Genomic DNA, 21,260 nt, shown 5'->3' on the forward strand with positions numbered 1-21,260 from the left:
TTCTTTGGGATTGGAATGAAAACTGACCTTTTCCAGTCCTGTGGCCACTGCTGAGTTTTCCAAATTTGCTGGCATCTTGACTGCAGCACTTTCACAGCATCATCTTTTAGGATTTGAAATATCTCAACTGGAATTCCATCACCTCCACTAGCTTTGTTCATAGTGATGCTTCCTAAGGCCCACTTGACTTCACATTCCAGGATGTCTGGCTCTAGGTGAGTGATCACACCATTGTGATTATCCGGGTCGTGAAGATCTTTTTTGTACAGTTCTTCTGTGTATTCTTGCCACCTCTTCTTAATATCTTCTGCTTCTGTTAGGTCCATACCATTTCTGTCCTTTATTGTGCCCATCTTTGCATAAAATGTTCCCTTGGTATCTCTAGTTTTCTTGAAGAGATCTCTAGTCTTTCCCATTCTATTATTTTCCTCTATTTCTTCACACTGATCACTGAGGAAGGCTTTTTTTAAATCTCTCCTTGCTATTCTTTGGAACTCTACATTCAAATGAATATATCTTTCCTTCTCTCCTTTGCTGTTTGCTTCTCTTCCTTTCACAGCTATCTGTAAGGCCTCCTCAGACAGTGATTTTGCTTTTTTTTGCATTTCTTTTTCTTGGGGATGGTCTTGATCCCTGTCTCCTGTATAAAGTCATGAACCTCCATCCATAGTTCATCAGGCACTCTGTCTATCAGATCTAGTCCCTTAAATCTATTTGTCCCTTCCACTGTATAATCATAAGGGATTTGACTTAGGTCATACCTGAATGATCTAGTGGTTTTCCCCACTTTCTTCAATTTAAGTCTGAATTTGGCAATAAGGAGTTCATGATCTGAGCCACAGTAGCAGTTCTTATAGTCCTGTGTTTACAGGATGCTCCATTTGTTGAAAATTTCATTATATTGAAAAGATGTCTAGGTTCAAGATGCTACCAGGGAGAAGAGCCACTTTTAAGGAGTTGTTTGTTTTAACTAAATCCTCTGAAATCGATTCCATTTTAGGTAATGTGTTTTATCTGAAAACTCTCCTCTCAGACTTGTAATTAGGATTTGGTCTGAACAGACAGATGCTCTGAACGATGTCAATGGCCATACCACCCTGAATGAGCCTGATCCTGTCTGAACAGACAAATAATAAACAGCCTAATTATACCCATTTGGAAGATTGGAAACAGAATGTATTTATTAGCTTTGGCTAGTTAGCATGGAAACACAGATCCTATTTGCATATAAAGGAACACTAATTGCTAAAATTGGAGTTGAAAATTGCATTTCCCTGTATTTAACAAGCTGAATTGCTCCTTCATGTCAATGAAAATGGATGTTTCTCCCAAGCTGGGCTTTTCTGAGAACCGTCCTTGGTGCAAGCATAGTTGTGTTTGCAGAAGATTTCTTGGGGGGTTTTAATACCAAAGTTCGTGTCTGAAGTCAGGTTAGTGTGAAACAATGGGAACTCCAGTTGAAAACTTATTAGGTTCCCGTGGCTGCTGTCATAAACAACCACAAACGAGGTGGCTTTTAAAATATCTTTAACAGTCTTGGAGGCCAGAAGTTCAATATCAACATTCCTGGGCAGAAATCAAGGGGTCAGCAGGGCCATGCCTTCTTTGGGGGCTCTGTGGAGAGTCCACCCGCCCCATCCAGCTCCAGGCAGCTGCTGGCACTCCTCAGCTTGTGGCTGCATGCCTGCCAGCCCTCCTCCTTCCTCACAGGGCCTCCTCTTCTTTCTGCATCAACCCTTTCTTTGCTGCCCATGAAGACTGTGATTACCTTAGTCAAGAATGGCGGTCAAGACCATCTCCCCTCTTAAGACTCTTAAGTCACATCCATAAGATTCTCTTCGCCACTTGAGGTCCTAGGCCTCGGGCACGTTCACCCTTCTGCCAAAGTCTGCTGACTGGTACAGTTCAGCTAACGCCAGGGAGACTCCATGCCTAGGTGGAGCCCAAAGCTTTAGGAGTTCAGAAGCCTTTATGCGGGAATCCCTGTGGGATTCCAGCAGGGCAGAACAGAATCCCAGGGCACCTGATGCCTGGAAGGTGTTTCCCCACGTCAGGAGTGAGCACATCCTTGGAAAGGACGCTCTGACTCACGGTCCGGAAACCCAGAGATTTAAACCGTGGGTGGAATTCCCCAGGTGGTTTGTGTTGAATTAGGGATCCATTTTGTGGCTAGGGTTGCTGTCACTGTCAAACCCTGAAGGTTCAGGGCTCAGTTCTACCAGGTGGTCCCCACTTCAGACGCCAGCCAATCCCCCAACCCATGTGCTTCTGACCGACTGGCTGTAGTTAAGCGGGTCCCTTAACCCCCCACCTCAGGCTTGATTAATTTCCTACAGAGGCACATAGAACTCAAACAATTCACTTTCCAGATTACCAGTTCCTAAATTTTATGTTTTAGTTGAAGAATGGAAAGTAGTGTGTGCTCAGTTGGTCTGACTCTTTACAACCCCATGGACTGTAGCATGCCAGGCTCCTCTGTTCATGGGATTTTCTCATCAAGAATATTAGAGTGGGTAGCCATTTCCTTCCCTAGGGGATCTTCCCAACCCAGGGATCAAATCTGTGTCTCCTGCATTGCCGGCAGATGTTTTACTGCTGAGCTACTGGGGAAGCCAGTATAGTTATGTATATATTATATGTTTCAGGTGTACAGTATAGTGATTCACACTATTTAAAGGTTATACTCCATGTATAGTTATTATTGGGCTTCCCTGGTAGCTCAGCTCAGGTGGTAAAGAATCCACGTGCAATGCAGGAGACCCCAGTTCAATTCCTGGGTCAGGAAGATCCACTGGAGAAGGGATAGGCTACCCACTCCAGTATTTTGGGGCTTCTCTGGTGGCTCAGATGGTAAAGAATCTGCCCACCATGTGGGAGACCTGGGTTCAATCCCTGGGCTGGGAAGATCCCCTGGAGGAGGGCATGGCAATACACTCCAGCATTCTTGCCTGGAGAATCCCCATTGGACAGAGGAGCCTGCTGGGCTACACTCCATGGGGTCACACAAAGTCGGACACGACTTGAGCGACTAAGCACATAGTTATTTTAAAGTATTGGCTAAGCTCCCCATGTTGTACAGTATATCCTTGTATCTTATTTTATACATAATTGTTTGTACTTCTTAATCCCCTACCCCTATATTCCACCCCTCCATCCCTCCTGACCTCCCTAGAATGAAATTTTGCCATTTCTAGCAACATAGTACTTGGAGGGTATTATCAAAGTGAAATAAATCAGACAGAGAAAGGCAAACATTATATGATATCATTTATATGTGGAATCTAAAAAGTACAACACACTAGTGAATATAACAAAAAAGATTACCAGTTTATTTTAAAGGACAAGACTTAGGAACCGCTAGAAGAGATGGCCAGAGCAAGGTGTGTGCAGGGAATGGAGGTTCCATGCCCACCACGTGGTCACCAACCTGGAAGCTCTCCAGTCCAGTCTTTTGGGGTCTGTGCAGACGTCACTGCTTAGGCACCACTGATGGAATCATCAGCCACTGGTGACGAACTATCCCTCAAGAGGTCAGGGGACTGGAGCTGAAAGTTCCGACCCTCTAGTCACTCCCCTGGTCTCCCTGGTAACCAGCTTCCATCCTTGGGGGACATTCCAAAAACCACTGTTACTTTAAACTCTAGTGTAATGGAATAGGGCTTGTGATGAATAAAAAAAAGACACCTTATGTCTTTTATCAGGTAGGAAATTCCAGGAGTTTTAGGAGCTCCGTGCCAGCAACCCCAACCCAGGAGGAAGACCAAATGTATATTTAATCACAGTATCACAAGTGAATGACATCTCATAACTCACAGAGCAGTTGAGCGTGAAATGAGATGGTGTATGTCAGACACACAGCCTGGGGCTGGGACAAGGCAAGTTCTCTGCATGCTTAGCTCTTTTTAGGATGGAGGTTCTTTCCTTTGGGGGTCTTCAGTCCCTCCCAGGGAAATGGATTTGAGGCCCAGCCCATTCTTAGCTCCTCTGTGGGGCAATGTGAAAACCACCCCCAGCTGTAAATAAGTCACTTTTGTTGTTGTTGTTGTTGATGCAGTCTTTTTAGATATTTAAATATTCATGTGTTTGGCAGATGCATTAGGGCTGGAGCGGTAAACCTGAAACATATGGATGGTTATCTCAGACATTAAAGGAAGACAGATGGTCTTCTGGGCATCGGAGATTGACCAAGTTCGAATTAGGAAGTCAGACTGTTACATGTCTGCCGGGAGCCACCAAGGGAGATCCCACCCATGACAAAGGTCATGCGGAGAAGACCTGACAGACAAAGGCGGATCAGGATTCAAGGGACTCCCTGGAACCTGCTCGAGCATCTACCCCAAAACCAGAATCTGTCTGTCTTACTATTTTATGCCTTTCACCAACTCTTCTGACATTAACAGAGGGCTATCCCCGACCACCTTTCTCTGGAAAAAATCAGCTTAGGGCTAGTTGATAAGTCTCCTGGGCATGAGAGGAATATTTCAAATCAAACCCCTCTGATGGCTTTCTAGCTTGTCTGACAGGTTTATCCAGACTCTTGCAGCTATGCATGTGATTATTCACAGCCTCCCAACTCTGAGAGGCAAGGGAAGCCTAAAACATTCTAAAAATATAGAGCCTTTCAAAGAGTTAAAAGCTATTAGAGTAGTGCTGGTGTAGGATTTCATTGTTGAGCCAATGCTTGCTGCTAAGTTCCCATATCTTTTATCCACTGTGCACCTGGGAGTGCAATAGTTAATGTAGTTGGAATTTAAGAGAAACAAGCAATAGCCTTGGAATTAACCATATCAGACCTTTGAGCTAATTGGTTCTTTCTGTGTTGTAACTCACTGCACCTTTGCTCTGTGAGAATGTAACTCTGTTTAATACTTTCTGAGGCTGACATGGTGATGAACAGGGAGGCCTGGCGTGCTGCAATTCATGGGGTTGCAGAGTCAGACACGACTGAGCGACTGAACTGAACTGAACTTAACTGAGGCTGACATAGATTAGAAATATAAAGGAAAAAAAAACACTTCAAGGGAAAATAAGTTTTCTGGTTGAGCAGTCTTTATCAAAAGAGGGTCATAAAATGTCCACAGGCCTCCAAGGCCAGAAAATAATGTACACAACATTGTTTATGGGAAAGGTATGCAGAAAAAATCCTGGTTTCGATAAAGACAAAACAGATGTAATGTTTGGGCTGACTCTGTATGACTTTGCATCTTTCATTTCTCTCTATGTACAAGTCAAGGTATAAAAGCTTCCCTGAAAAATAAAGTGATGGACCAGTTCCACGAAAGCCTGGTTCCCCCGTGTCAATTCTTTCTCTCTCTCTCTCTCTCTTTCTCCCTCTCCCTCCCTCTCTTTTTCAGGCTGATCCCTTGGAACACAGGGGCCCTCCGTGTTCACTTATCTGCCTGGGCTTCTAAGACCTGAACGGGAAGGCGCTCTGCATCTTCACTGCCTCGGGAGACTGGGAGGGCACCTGTGGCCTGCGTGAACAGTGCAAGTCCCTTGTCTTGGGGCTTTATTGGCTTTCTGTGTCCTCTCTCATTCATTCATTCATTCGCCGACGCCGTCACACTTGGAATACCCTGGATCCAACTGGGACAGGACCCCGGCACATGTCCTTAGGTTTCACTCTGGATGCTGTAGCACTTGGTGCCTTGTATTGATGAGCAAAGCAGAAAGTGACCTACATGATCAGCTTTAAAGGAAGCTGGAAGTGCCTAGGGTATACACCTTTCAACAACTAATTTTTCTTTTAATAGCAAGTAGCTTTATTATTGAATCCCAGGGATGGGGGAGCCTGGTGGGCTGCCATCTATGGGGTCGCACAGAGTCAGACACGACTGAAGAGACTTAGCAGCAGCAGCAGCAGCTTTATTATTGTACTTATTGGTTAGCAGTTACGGTTTTTATTTTCTTAAGGCACATTAAAATTATACAAGCAATTTTGTGGGGAAGATCCTTTGGAATATAGTGTTAAAAACAAGACATCAGGCCCCAAATGGCGCTGCTCATGGCTAGCTAATGAGCTGCCCTGGTGGCACAGATGGTAAAGAATCCACCTGTAATGTGGGAGACCTAGGTTTGATCCTGGGTCTGGAAGGTCCCCTGGAGGGGGGCATGGCAACCCACTCCAGTATCCTTGCCTGGAGAATTCCACGGACAGAGGAGCCTGGCGGATCACCAAGAGTTGGACACGACTGAGCGACTAACATGACAACAACATGCTAAGCCCCATGTCCAAACCATGACCTAATTATGGGTTCAGCTTTCCCAGGAATGAACCCACCAGTCACCTGCCCCATAGTCCCCACCAGGGGACTCTCCTGTCCAGGGTAACTTCTGCCTCTGGCTCCCTTCTGCCTGGAAAAGTCTTTCATTTCATACAGCTGGCTCCTCTCACCTCCCTTCTATCAGCTGGCCTGGATGCTGCCTGGTTTGAATTAATTTTTGCTTAAATAAACTCTTAAAACTTTTAACACGACTCAGTTTATCTTTCAACAATAGAGAAAAGGGGGAAAAAAAAAACTTCCCATCGTCTTTCCACTCCAACATGCTGCACTCTCAGTTGTGTCCGATTCTTTTGCAAACCCATGTAGCCCCCCAGGCTCCTCTGTCCATGGGATTCTCCAGATAAGAATACTGGAGTGGGTTGCCACTTTCTGTTCCAGGGGATCTTCTTGACCCAGGGATGGAAATGGCGTCACTTATGTCTCCTGCATTGGCAGGCAGATTCTTTACCACTGTGCCGTCTAACTCCAACACACCATTGAAAATATTTGACTGGGAAATTCCTTGGCAGTTCAGTGGTTAGGACTCTGCTGTTTCACTGTTGAGGGCCCCTCTCTGATCCCTGGTCGGGAAGTTAAGATCCCATGAACCGCACGACACAGCCAAAAAAGAAAAGAACATATTTGGCTTCACTTTCTTCCACAGAAGTTTCTTCCACATAAGGCTTTTCTGTTCTTTGTTATGGTGACATCATAATCATTATTTATTTTCTAATTTTCTTTTTTTAACCCATCATTAGCATGTACTAAACATTTGAAACCCCACTTTAATGCTAATGAATAATAATCCTAATAGCTAACATTTATTGAATGCATACCACGTGTCAGGCATTAATACTGGAGTGGGTTGCCATTTCCTTCTCGAAAGGATCTTCCTGACACAGGGATTGAATCTAGGTCCCCTGCTTTGCAGCAGATTCTTTACTGTCTAAGCCATCATGGAAGCCCTATTTAACCAATGACTTGAATTCATAATCTACTCTTCACAATAATCCTAGTGGACACTCTTACTAGTTCCATGTTGCAGATAAGAAAGCAGGGCCCGGAGACATTTCAGGAAAATTTTCAAAGTCAGAGACAGCAGGGAGCGGCCCAGATTGGGTTGCAGACCGTCTGAATGCAGGCTCTGACTCATAACAGCTCTCCAGGTCACTCTCCATCTAATCACTGGTGAGTTGGTAGATGACATTTATTTGAAGCAGGAGTACAGGCAGTTTTCACAGGTCTAATCACATTATACTCATGTTTCCATATCCATCACCAGGTACCGAAGCTTAATACATTTCTTTTGAATGAGAGAATGGATCTCTAGTTTGGATACCAGGCACTGGCCAGGTAAATTCTATGGTGGAGGAGTGTGTCCGTTGGCAGTCAGCTGGGCTGATGTGTGGACAGTGGATGGGGGGAGACACGACCAGGGGACAGGCCACGGTAGCATCATGGCCACAGTCAGGGCTAAGGATCTGTTGAGTGGACATTTCTGAATGACCCCGAGGTCAGAATACTAAGGAACTGAGACTCAGGGAGCCATCTGGGTTGCTGTCTGTGCTCAGACTCTGCTTTCACATTTGAGTTGGGTTCACCCCTTCAGAGACTTTCAATGAAATGCAGGTGAGAGTGGTCACAAGTCTCTTCTGTGTGGGGACCTGGGACCCTCAGCCTCCATGGTAATGCACATCACAACCATCGTTCACAGACTGACTTCAGAAATCAACCATTTCTAATTGCATTTCTATGGGGGTAATGTGATTGAGGTCTTAAATCATCCATGGAAAATGAAGTTTTGGAGTATTCTTGTTTGTATTAAGTTAGAAATGGCTCTACTTGAGACAGGAAAGGAAATCTAGAAGGATTTCCAGCAGCAGAAAAAACACAGGCTTCTGAAAGTCAACCATCTGGTTCAGCCTGAGATTTGTAGCAAATACAAGGTCACCTGTTGGAAAGGCAAGTTTATTTTTCCCTTTGTCAGAGGTGATATTTGGAGAAATTCCTAATAGAGCAAGTAGTAAAAATAATAACAGAGACTTGGACGTATGTCTGAAACTGGGAGAGGTAGGCTGTGAATTAGAGATGTTGATACAGTGAAATACACAATTTAGTGCTAAACTTGAACTTGGGCACAGAGTGTGTGTGATGAGGGTCACCCTGTCCAGCCCATATCTTTCACAGACAGTTGCACTTTTTCCTGAAGTTTTCAATAAGGTTAACTTAGTTTTGGAAAGAAGCTTCTAGGAAATGCCATTTTTTTTTTGAATCCTTTCATTTATTTCAACTTCTTAGTTTAAAAATTAATCAACACTATCACTAAAGTTCATAGGGCATTCTGATAAAGAAACAGATTGTTTTTCACAGGGACATTTAAATATAATATTTGTTGCCTTCCTCAGAGCGCTAAAATGTGAACATTCCATAGATGGTCCAGCTTTAGACATGAATAAATATATGCTTTGAATTGGTCTCTTTGTACCCAGTCCTGCATTGAGAACAAATTGCCAAGTTAACAGTCTAGCAAGCAGAAAATACTAACCCTCTGTTTATTTTTGGATAAGTTAAAAAGAGTTTTAAAAACTTAGTGTTTGAGCCCAGGAAGCAAATTCCTAGAAACATTTATAAGTGCGGGTTTAATTTGTGACTCCTGGTGGATGCCAGAGGGTAGGGGCGGCCTGCTAAGGCAATGGCAGCTGGTTCTTCGTGGCCCTGGATGTGACTCTGGGGGTTTGGAGCAGGGGTAACGGGTCTGCTTAAATGGTTTAGCTGGGACCCCCAAAGGCTCTCATCCTCTTCTCATACAGATACTTGTTGAAAACATTCATTAGGAGGTAAAATATTTTAGACCATCAAAATCAGTCTTCTGGGGAGTCTGGGTGGCAGTGTGAGACAACTTTTTTTTTTCTTTCGGTTATTTTTTCTTTATTTTAAATTGAATGACAATTACAATATTGTGAGATACATATTTCTATATAATTTGACACAATTTAGGCCACTGTTGCATTGAAGTGAGGGCCAAAAAGTCAAGTCACTCGTCAGACCGAGAGCGTTCCTGTCCTACAGGGTTGTCTCGACCACCCTTGAGGATACAGGTGAGACCCAACTGCATTCCTGCGGGTCTCCAGATGTTAGTCGTTGAGTCACGCAGTCCTGTCTGACTCTTTGTGACTCTATGGATTGTAGCCTGCCAGGCTCCTCTGTCTATCGAATTCTCCAGGCAAGAATACTGGGGTGGGTATTCTGTCTTTCAGGGATGGAAGCTGGGTCTCATGCATTGCACGGCTATTCCTTACTGTCTATGAGTCATTAGGGAAGCACCCGCAAACGTGAAGACCCAATGAGCATTCACAAAGTGCCACCAGAGGGCGCTCACCAGCCAGACTACCCTCCAGCCTCTGCCTGACTGCACAGCAGACCCTGAAACAGTTGAGACTCAAGAGAAAAGAGATCTCTGCGTTCTTTCTTTCCCGCCAACCAGTCCTCTCAGATAGCGACATTAACAGTCAACAGTGGCCAAGTCCTGTTTTATTTGATGCTTTGCATTAGTGCTTGTGATCTTCACAGTATGAATTTGGAAATAGTTAAGAAAATACAAACGATTCTTTAGGTTTTTGGATTTTCATCGTTTGCATTTTATAAAACCTATTTTGAATCAGTGTTATTTAATGGGATGTCTACTCTGTAGTGTATGACCTTGGGAAAAGGTAATAAGATAATGCTTTCTCACCTGTGAAGTGGGCTCATGTGCCCATTTCACAAGGATTCTGTGATGATTAAGTCAGGATATTTGTGAAGGAACTTGGCTCAAAAGAATAGCTAAAGAGTTTACTAAATCAGGATTAAAGGCTTTAATATTTTAATGCTTTTCTCTATCTTTCAGCATTCCATATTATGTATGTCTTGAGTAAATCATTTATACAAAAATTTATAGATGAAAAGAAATTTCTCTTTCTGGAAAGTCAAAATTTTCTGCTCATCAATAACCAAGAAATTCTTATCCAACATTCCATCTCATTGGAATTAAACGTCAGACAGAAAGCAGAATGTATTTTCCAACATAGGGTGTTTATAGCTTTGATTTTAGGGCCAATAATGATTGAAAAGGGTTTTTAATATCCAATGCCATAAACTCAGCATTCCTGTCCAGTGGGTCAGCTTCACCAGTTCAAGAAAAACACTATTAATCGTGATAATTTTAACATTAAATACATTCTCTTATTAACAAGAAAACAAAAAGCTTTGCAAATCTTATGTTACCCTTTGTTCCCATGAAAGTTATAATTTTGGTAGGAAATCAAGCCTTTGCTTTCAGCACAGGAGGACATTGCCAGGCTTGAAAATTCGCTTCAGAGCTTGGACCAGCTGAACTCCCTGTGAGCTGAAAGTGCCTCTCTGCTGGGCAGGCGTGGATGATTAATTAGGGGATTTAAATCGTACTCTGGAGAAAAAACAAGTTGCCAGATTTCAGAGTGCCCTTCATCCAGAGTTAGAATACATCCAGGCACTCCTTTTAACACCAAAAATGGGGAGATGTCGTGTCATGCACAGGGAGGGGGTGGAACAGCCCCCAAGGAACCTCCTCCAGGCCTCTGAGTCCCTTCCTGTCAAGGACAGGGTCAGGTCGAGCCCATGCCAGGACCACCGGGCAGCTTGAGGCCCCTGAGATGCTTTTCCTGGAGCAGCGCCTCCTCCAAACTTCTTGTTTAAAGTGACTGGCTCCCCAGTCCCCACCCAGAACACACCCAGTGCCCAGGGATAAACCTGACCCTGCCAACGCTGTCAGTGTCCATCAGATGAGATGAAAGAGAACACGTTTCCTTCTGTCTTTCTCCTGCATTAAGGACATCTGGGCCTGCGTGCATGTGGGAAGCCCACATCTGCAGCATCAGAGCAGAGGGGGAGGCAGAACCGGGGGCAGCTCGGGGTGGGGGTTGATCAAATAGGAGCTGACCAGGCCTGGTAACGACCTCTCAACCAGGGCCTGGCAGACTCTTCTGTCCAGGGCCAGAGTGTGAGAACCTTCAGTCTGGCAGCCACGTGGGTCCTGCCCCCACCCCAGCAGGTCCTGTAGGTGAAAGCCACCTTGGACAGTAAGTAAGAGAAGAAGAGAGCTTGTGTTCCCAATAAAACTATTGGTAAAAATAGGGGGTGGGACTTCCCTGGTGGTGCAGTGGTTAAGAATCGCCTTGCCAATGCAGGAGACACAGGTTCGATTCCTGGTCCGGGAAGATCCCACATGCCTTGGAGTAACAAGGCCCTCGAGCTACGACTACTGAAGCCCGACTACAGCTAGAGCCCATGCTCTGCAACAAGAGAAGATACCACCATGAAAAACCTGTGCACTGCAACTAGAGAGAGTAGCCCCCTCCCACAACTAGAGAAAGACTGTGTGCCACAGTGAAGACCCAGTGCAGCTATAAATACATAAATATAGGTTGTGGACATAGTGGGCTTAAGCAACCCAGAGATGGCCCCAGGGAAACCTGGTGAAGCTGCCGCCTGACAACGAGATAGGGAGGAAGAGAGGACAGGTGTCTCCTTTCCGCTCTGAACCCTCCCTTGCTGGAGCTGCCTCTCAGGGCCTCTGAAATCTCTGCAGACACCTCCCAGGGCATGCGAGCAAAGCCTGCATCTGGGACAAACTGGGAGCCTCCTGGTCCCCTGGTCACGCTCGTTTGTAGGCTTTTGTCTTGTCCACTGTGGGGGCCTGTGGGCCACTTGTCTTCACACAATGGGCCTTTGCCCCACAGAATATCTGCAGAGAGACACTGGGCTTTTTCCTCCCTCCTTAATGGCACTGCGAAATATGCTCGGTGGAAAATTCTCCAACTAACACTTCATCAAGTGGCCCCCCCAGGCCATGTTTCCTCCCAGCTGGTGTCCAGCTTGGAAGATAATCAGACACTGCGCCAGGAGTCCTGGGCTCAGAGGTGGGCTGGGGGTCCTCCTATGCAACCCCCAGCCAGCCAGGGATGGCCTGGATGTCTGTGGTCTGGGGACCAAGGTGACCCTGTTAGGCACCAGGGATTCTATTTGGTCATTTGTTGATTAAGGCGGTGAGTCCAATAATGTAAAGGAACCAGGTTTTGCTCCTTGAGTGGCCTCCAGATCAGGTGATGGGGTCCTGAGCACGGAATGCTCCAGGAGGAAACCTGAGGACAGGCAGCGGACAGAGGGACTGACCAGACAGCCGGACCCTGGGAATCCACTGAATGTTTCCACGTGTGTCATTAAATAGTCCTCCCAGGGTTGTCCTCCCAGATGGATGGAGGTCTTCATTGAGGAGCTGTGAGGGCTGCTGAAAGTCCTGAGCCATCGCTACTATGGGCACATGTCTTCTTCCAAGAAGCAAAATCTGCCTTGTGGATGTTATTTCCATCATCTTCAGTCTTCCTTTGTATTCTAAATTATGTGGCCCAGAAAATTAGCAAAAGCTCTCTCTTTGAAAATTATTTCAATATCATTGTTTCTCTTTTTTGGAGGAATGTTTATTTTCCACAAATTGTAATTTTTATGAGCAACCTGTAATATACCCATCATTTCTTTTATATTAAAATAATAAACATTTCTTTCCATCCCTCTTTCCCCCCAACTTCCACCAAATTTTGATTTCTTTTGTCCTTTGGTCCCATTTCCTTAGTCCATTTCCAATAAGATCGAGGAGGAGGCAGATGTCTGTGGCCTCACGTCTAGTCTTTCACTGGTGCCCGTCTCCAGCCACCCCTCCCTGGGGTGAATATGGCTAATGACCGCCATGCACAACACAGAATGAGCCGTCCCTTCCGGGTGACCCTCATTCCCACTGTCCTCTGCGTCCTGTGGTTGGTCTGCTCCTCTCGGGTCCCAGGGACGGAGTCATCCCTGCTCTGACATCACGTCTGCCCGATGCTTTAGTCCAGCGCCTCCTGGAGGACCGGGGCAGTTTTCCCTTCCCTAGGTCTCCAGGGGCTGTGCTCTCTGGAGGAGGGGGAGCCCTGAGAGGAGAAGCCGCCGTGTCTAGTTGCCTAGTTTGCACGCAGATGCTCCTTTGCTTCTCGCTGACGGAGTCCACAGCCCCTGAGGACTGACCTCCTCTGATGCTCCCTCCGAGGCACTGCCCCATCCACCTGCCTGCCTTTTCCGCTGTGAGCGCATTTGGGGGAGGGGCTGTGGCCCACTCTGAAAGTTGTTCAGACCCAGTGAGTAATCCTGATGGTCACCCCAACAGAAGAGGCTAGGCCTATTTGCACTGATCCCTCAGTTTATTTATTTGATGTGAAGGTGGAGGCGGAAGCTGTTGTTTTACCGTTCAGTTCAGTTCAGTTGCTCCGTCATGTCCGACTCTTTGCAATCCCATGTGCCGGCAAGCCAGGCCTCCCTGTCCATTACCAACTCCTAGAGTTTACCCAAATTCATGTCCATTGAGTCGGGGATGCCATCCAACCATCTCCTCTGTTGTCCCCTTCTCTCCTTCTTTCAATCTTTCCCATCATTATTCCAATGAGTCAGCTCTTTGCATCAGGTGGCCAAAGTATTGGAGTTTCAGCTTCAACATCAGTCCTTCCAATGAACACTCAGGACTGATCTCCTTTAAGGATGGAATGATTGGATCTCCTTGCAGTCCAAGGGACTCTCAAGAATCTTCTCCAACATCACAGTTCAAAAGCATCAATTCTTTGGCACTCAGCTTTCTTTATAGTTCAACTCTCACATCCATACATGACTACTGGAAAAACCATAGCCTTGACTAGACGGACCTTAGTTGGCAAAGTAATGTCTCTGCGTTTTAATATGCTATCTAGGTTGGTCATAACTTTTCTTCCAAGCAGTAAGCATCTTTTAATTTCATGGCTGCAATCACCATCTGCAGTGATTTTGGGCCCCCCCAAATAAAGTCAGTCACTGTTTCCCCTGTTTCCCCACCTATTTACCATGAAGTGATGGCGGGACCGGATGCCATGATCTTAGTTTTCTGAATGTTGAGGTTTAAGTTTTTCATTCTCCTCTTTCACTTTCATCAAGAGGCTGTTTAGTTCCTCTTTGCTTTCTGCCATAAGGGTGGTATCATCTGCATATCTGAGGTTATTGATGCTTCTCCCAGAAATCTTGGTTTTACTGTACCCTCTGTGTTGTGGTTTTCCCAGGTTGCCTGTAAAAATCCAACATTTGCATGAACAAACTCTGCACCGGACGTAGGCATTTCCAAACGTGCTGAAAGAAACACCATGAGCGTATCTAAAGTTACTTAACTGACATGATATTAGGGAAAGAAAGGCCTTGGCAGCCTTGTCTCAGAGCAGGCATGGATCACCTGAAGCCCACTGAGTGAATCCATGGGTGTGACGCAGGTTGCAGGAATGGCCATCCCCGCCCACCCCATAACCAGGCCCCATGTGGCTTGAGAACTCACTGTAGATCACCCCAAACACCCCTGGGGACCCTTTTCAGTCGTCCTCTGAAAGCTCCATCTCCTGAGACACTTTTCTTGATGTCATGTCTCTGTAGGGACTCTTTTAGTCCCTGGGAAACAATTGCCCTGGAGGTTCAGCTTGGCCAAGTGATAGACAGCCAACACATTTATAGTAAATTAATTTGCCATCTGCACTTAAGGTGAGCTCTTTCCCATCTCCTTCACCTCTTCAGTGGAGCTGGAGGATTTATAATTCTCATGTTAAGAAAGGGTTATTTTTCCAAGCCACTTTATTTTCCAACTTATAAAGACACACAAAGTTAGGTGTCTAATGGTTTATGATGTCTATCTTCTTTATGAATTGTTTATCATTAAAAATATTCATCTTTGTTTCACTTAAAAATAAATAAATTTAATAAAAAGATTTCAGCTTGAAAAAAATAAAGACAAAAAAACTGAATAAAGTGATATTTTTTGGCAGACAAGGCTTCACTGAGATGTAAATTCAGTGTTAGGACTAAGGGAGGATTCAGGATGTAAATTAGGTGATCAAAGCAGGTAGAAAGTGCCTGGCAGATATGGGGAAGAGGATGAAAAAAAATGAAAACACATCTGGGAAGGCAGAGGCAATAAGCATACCCATTTATACACAGTGGTGTACCCATGAGGTGGATCAGAGGAACGAAGCACACACAGCAGCATTGTGGGCAGGCTCAGGACCACTCCTGGAGGACAGTGACAACTAATCCACACCCCAGAGTCCATGGCAGGAGTTCAGGGAGTGTGTGCTCGCCCTGTTACAGCAGTGGGCAACAGGCTTTCCCCAGAAGTAGAAGATCAGATGTATCAGAGTCCCTGTGGTTTTACTCATCTCTTATTGTTATAACATGGCTTCTTGTGTACCATAAAATGTATACATAAGCACAAACCCACAGACACAAATAATAAACATCATAGAATGAGACTGTGTACTTGCACTCAGTTGCTCAGTCGTGTCTGCTTCTTTGCGATCCAATGGATTTTAGCCTACCAGGCTCTTCTGTCCATGGGATTCTCCAGGCAAGAATACTGGAGTGGGTTGCCATTTCCTTCTCCAGGGGATCTTCCTCGACTCAGGGATCAAACTGGGTCTCCTGCATTGCAAGAAGATTCTTTACCCACTGAGCCACCTGGAAAGTCCTAATAAACATTATAATACAAGTTGTTTTATTGCAGCTTGAAAGATCCTTTTAGTTCTCCTTGAAAAGACCCAATGAATTAGAAAAAGGAGCCGTCTTGAGATATTAAGAGAAGTAGAGTCTAGAGAGGGCAGGAGGAAGCCTAATTTATTCTCTTCTTTAGAAGTGGAGATTGCAGGCAGTTTGTGTCCAAATTGTAGACTGTGTCCACAAGTCTGTTATCTATGTCTGTGTCTCCATTGCTGCTCTGCAAATAGGCTCATCAGTTTCATCTTTTTAGATTCTATATGTATGCATTAATATATGATATTTGTCTTTCTCTTTCTGACTTATTTCACTCTGCATAATAGGCTCTAGGTTCATCCACCCTATTTGTGTTTGTTTTTATAGCTGAGTAATATTCCATTGTGTATACCTATCACAGCTTCTTTATGTGTTCATCTGTTGAAGGACATCTAAGTGAAATCAAAGGCAATATGAGATATGCTTGGCCTTAGTTGTTTCTGAAGCCTGTTCTTCCCTCTGTGGAATGAAGTCAATCACACTGCTCTCTGGAGCACAATGAGGGTTGGGAAATGCTCTGCGCTTGACAATATGTTAGGAGAGACTGCTTCCAAGCCAGCTCTGGTGAGGTGATGTGATGTCCTGGTTTTTACAGTCTTGATCTCCTTCTTGGTAAGAAGGACCCACGAAGATAAGCTGTTTGTCACAGATTTGCCACATGTGCGTTTGGATTGGACTCCCTCGCCTCGATGGGGATGGGCTGTGATGACCTCAGGCTCTCAGTCTTTTGTGGCCCCAGGTCCACGCCTGTCCACTCCTCTGTGGTTTCAATGGGATACGAAGGCCGAGAGAAACTGCTGACAGCCTTGATGCTGCAGCCTGAGCCAGGCAGGGCTCTCTGATAGGAGTGGAGATGGGAGGTCAGGAGACAGGGTTTTTATTAAAAATGTTAAACAAAAAGGAGTTTTATGGAAATATAACAGAAAATTTTAGAAAAAACAAAAATGCAAAAAGGAGAAATTTTTTTTTAAATAGTACTTCATTCTTCTATAGTGTATGAGTTCAATAAGACTCCCCTCTCCCCTCCCCTCTAGCTGTCTCCTGGCATCACCATGGCTGATAGCTTGCTGTCACAACAGACTGTCCCCTGTGCCCCTCCATCCAACCACATGTATGTCATATACATGGTTTTATGGTGCTTCTACTATATTGAATTGCACTGTATACACTGACAGAGTCTCTTTTTGCTTAACAATATTTTTTTTCAAATTAGTTCATATAAAACTATTTCATGTTAAAAAGTTGTTACATAAAACTATAGCACACTTGTGTACTATAATTTACTAAGTCATCCCTTTGTTGGATCTGTGGGTTAGTTTTGAGAGAAGCACATTACAAATAACCAACATTTAGATCCTGGACCAAGTTACTTTACCCCAGAGCGAGGGGCATGGAGGAAGGACGCATCAGCTGTGCGGCCCTGGGAGGGGACAGGGTTAGTGGTGGCCCTGGTGTGGCCTCACAGGGTGGCCTTCACAGTGCTTCCCAGGCACCCGCTTTGGAATGCAGACTTATTTTAAAATTAGCAAAGCAAACTAGAGCCAGCTGCCAAAAGCTCATTCACTACATCAGAAGGTGAAGTGGAAATAAATGGTTTTCCTATTAATAATTTTGTTTCCATTGAAGCCACAGGGCCACAGCTGTCATAACCTTTCTGCTCCTGCGAACACACGTCTAAGTGGCGGCAAAGCCACACGGCTGAGGTCCTCCCATCACCCGGGCTCTCACTTTCCTCTTGGCGCTGGACTCACCCCTCTTCAACCAGGAAGGGGTGGGGGGTCTTCAGTGTGGGGGAGGGGAGCAGAGAGAGGAAAGAGGAGGGCCCTGGTGGGAGTCAGCCGCAGCCCCTCGGGATGTGAAGTTGGGCTCCTTCAGAGCTGAGCTTTGTCATCTTCAAAACAGGAGGTGAAAGGGGGACGGCCAAGACCTCCTTTGTCCTCACCTCCTCCTGCTTTGCGGATGGACCACCCCCAGCTAAAGCTGGAGTCTGCAGTGGTCCCAAAGCTCTTCCAGCCCCAACAAATCAGTTCATATAAAACTATTTCATGTTAAAAAGTTGTTACATAAAACTATAGCACACTTTTGTACTATAATTTATTAAATCATCTCTTTGTTGGATCTGTGGGTTAGGACAGGACGGCAGGTGTTCCTCGGTGGGGATGCCTCCCAGGTGCCCAGGCCGGCCTGTCTGTGTGTCTTGGAGTGCACCGCTTATCACTGTGGCAGCTTGTGGCTGGTTATTCGTAGAGTCAAAGTTCTATTATAAAAATGTCTTGGATTGAAAAGTAACACAATCAAAATTAAGCCTTCACTTATACCAGATTTAAACTGGACTGGGTAGCCTATCCCTTCTCCAGCGGATCTTCCTGACCCAGGAATTGAAATAGGGTCTCCTGCAGTGCAGGCGGATTCTTTACCAACTGAGCTATCAGGGAAGCCCAAAGTGTTTTTTAAAAGGAGATAAAATGAGAGTTGGTTTCCTGTCACTCCTTTTCTGCCCGAGTAAAGGCAGATGCTTATGAATAAGCTTAATTTCTCCTAAGAGCCTGGGTGGCCTGGTCCTGTCCTCTCATTTTCACACCCCCACGGGTGGGGTCTTGGCCTGGTTCCTCTAAGCTGTGCCTTCTCCATCCCAGGCAACCCAGACTCTCAGGAAACCTGGAGGTTGACACGGCCAGCCTGTTCCTTTGTCTTGTTTTCTCCTGTGGAGATGCCTCCCCGCCCCCGCCCTGCCTGCAGGTCCAGTAAGTCAATAGGGGCTCCTGTGCAGGGGTCTCTAGGAATGAATGACTTTGCTGAACCCCAGTTCTCCTCAAATTGTGGAGGAAGATTTCCTTCTAATTGTTTCCAGGGTGAGTAAGCAGGTGAGAGAAGTGAGTCCATCATCCTGTCCTCAAAGGACAACGTAGCATAATTTCCTCCTCATAAGCTTGGCCACACTCAGTATCTGTTCAGCCACTGCGGCTGCCATGGAAACTTGTGCTTTTATCGCGTTAGGTTCTTTGGGGAAGGGCTCCCATGTAGCGCTATGAACCAGAGGTGCTGGAGAAGTCACATCCCAGGGTCCTCAGTGTTTAATGGTGCTAATAATGCCTAACCCATACCTGAAGATTAAATACTCCCTGTAGACCATTCTGCAAATATAAGACAGAATTGCTTAAGTCCTGCGGAACTAGTTAGGGCAGTGTGAGTCAGGTGGAGGAGCTTGATTTTGTTGTTTTTTGGTGTTCTGTTATTTCCTCTCTGTTTTCCTGAACATTGCAGAAGCCGAGCATCGTGAACTGGGCTTGGTGTGTACATGGTCTCCCATGCATGCAGAGAACGACCGGTTAGCCCAGGGCAGAGATTCCCTCTTTGTGAAGATTTGAGGTCTGTATCATAAAATTGTGACCAGATAACCTTTTATCACAGTATAGACTTTCTGCCCAAGCACCACATTATCTTGAACATTGGTCTTGTGTCTGGAAAAGGCATGTTGATCTCGTCTTTTGCACAAAGCTCGTGAGCAACGCCAAAGCCTGAAGGGGTTGAAGTGGTGTCTGGGTCCTCAGGTTAAAGGGCTTCATTTTCATCTCTTCTGCTTTTCTGAGATTTCAGTTACAGTGTCGAGTGTCCCTGAAACTGCTGTTAGTTACAAAAGGAAAATTCTGGGGAAAAATGAGGTATCAACCACTGAGGGAGAAACAGGGGCTGGGGAGGTGGTCCTGGCGTGGTGTGGATGGGAACTCCTACAGATTCTGAAAATACTCCTACAAATGTGACCCCATACATTGAATCTGGGCTGGACAGGTGGACCACAGTTTGATGCAATGTGGGAACAGATTTAATGAGAGCCAGAAGCCCCGATGCCACGTTAGGAGGGAGCCTGTTGTATTTCCAGTGCAGCCTTGTTGGATTCGGGGCTCAGGTCAGCCTGTGCCCACCTGGGTGTGCGCTGCACTCTGTGGTTCTAAGGTGAGGGGTGGGGCAGCATCACTTACCAGCCTCCATGATCTTCCTGAGCGCACAACATCCCCCTCCTGAGGGAGCATCTACATTTTGGCCAAACATTAGGAACTTAATATTTAATGTTAAAAGAGAAACTGTTTAGAAAGTCTAGGAACCTCTCATGTGCCTTGTGGCAATTAGGAGATCCCTGGGCCCCCCTTAAACAAAGAGCTTTGTTCTTCTAGAGCTATTACCAGAAGTAAAAAAGCAACAACGCCAGGAAGACTTCTTAAAGGCGCCTCTGCAGAAAGAGGACTTGGGTTCAGGCCGTCTGTAGGCAAATGGACAGCTAGTCATGGCCCTGGAAGGGCCTGTGGTTGGGACTGCCTGAAACCTCAGTACCTGCAGCCAGGGTTCCTTTGAAAGCTGGGCTGTGGTTGGCTGCCCGCTGGTGCCAGCTGGGACAGTCACTTGCACTTCGACCACCTGGATGGGAGTCTGGTGTCCAGTCTGCTGGCATCTTCAGAAGCAGGCTATAGTTAGATGAGCAAAGGGATGGAATTCACTGAAAGTGGTTGAGCCTCATGAAATCACTCCAGTATTCTTTGCTGGGAAACCCCATGGACAGAGAATCTTGGCCGGCTGTAGCCTATGGGAGTGCAAGAGTCAGACATGACTTAATGACTAAACCACCACCATGAAATCACTTTGCTTCTAATTCGCCCTTTGCTTATGCTCAAGGGTGCTCGTGTCCTGGCTTCCACACCTTTCTCTGGTCCCGACGAAGCACCTTTACCGCAGCACCTACACCTGGGCCTTCTAGGGAGCCACGCCCACTGGAAGTCCCACCCACTCGGCCGCTGAGGGTCCTTCAGTCTGGCCCCTCCCTCGCGGCACCCCCCCGGGGGTTTTACAGAGCTGCTCGAGTGATCCTGGGAGAAAGGGGGCAGAGAGGTCAATGGAGGCCGGTGGGTCTCATCTCGGGAGACTGTGTGCCTCCCCTTCCAGAAGGTCCTGCTCTGTGGCGTCTGGCCCCTCAGGGTGCGAGACTCGCCTGATCTCCTTGCTCATCCCTCTCCAAAGTTTCTTTTCCTCCCTTTTTCCTTTCCTCCCTGTAAGGCAGGTTCCGGCCTTCCATGGGGAACGCGCTAGACTCACTCTCTTGGCCAAGCATTGGTTTTGGATGAGACCAGGACGCCTCTCCTGGGCTCTTCATCTTTACCGACCTGATCAGTTTATGCACGTGTGTGATGGGGGAGGGGAGCTGTTATAATACCTGTAAAAATTATACAAGTCCCTGCAAGTTTACTTTCATCCATGTGAACACACGAATCATTAACCTGAAAAAAGAGTTAATATGCCATTAAACTATATAAGTATTATAACGAGAAATAATATTAGTATTTCTGTGTTTTTCTGTCTTCAGATAACATT

Source organism: Oryx dammah, unplaced genomic scaffold (assembly GCF_014754425.2).
Source record: "Oryx dammah isolate SB20612 unplaced genomic scaffold, SCBI_Odam_1.1 HiC_scaffold_22, whole genome shotgun sequence".
Lineage (NCBI taxonomy): Eukaryota > Metazoa > Chordata > Mammalia > Artiodactyla > Bovidae > Oryx > Oryx dammah.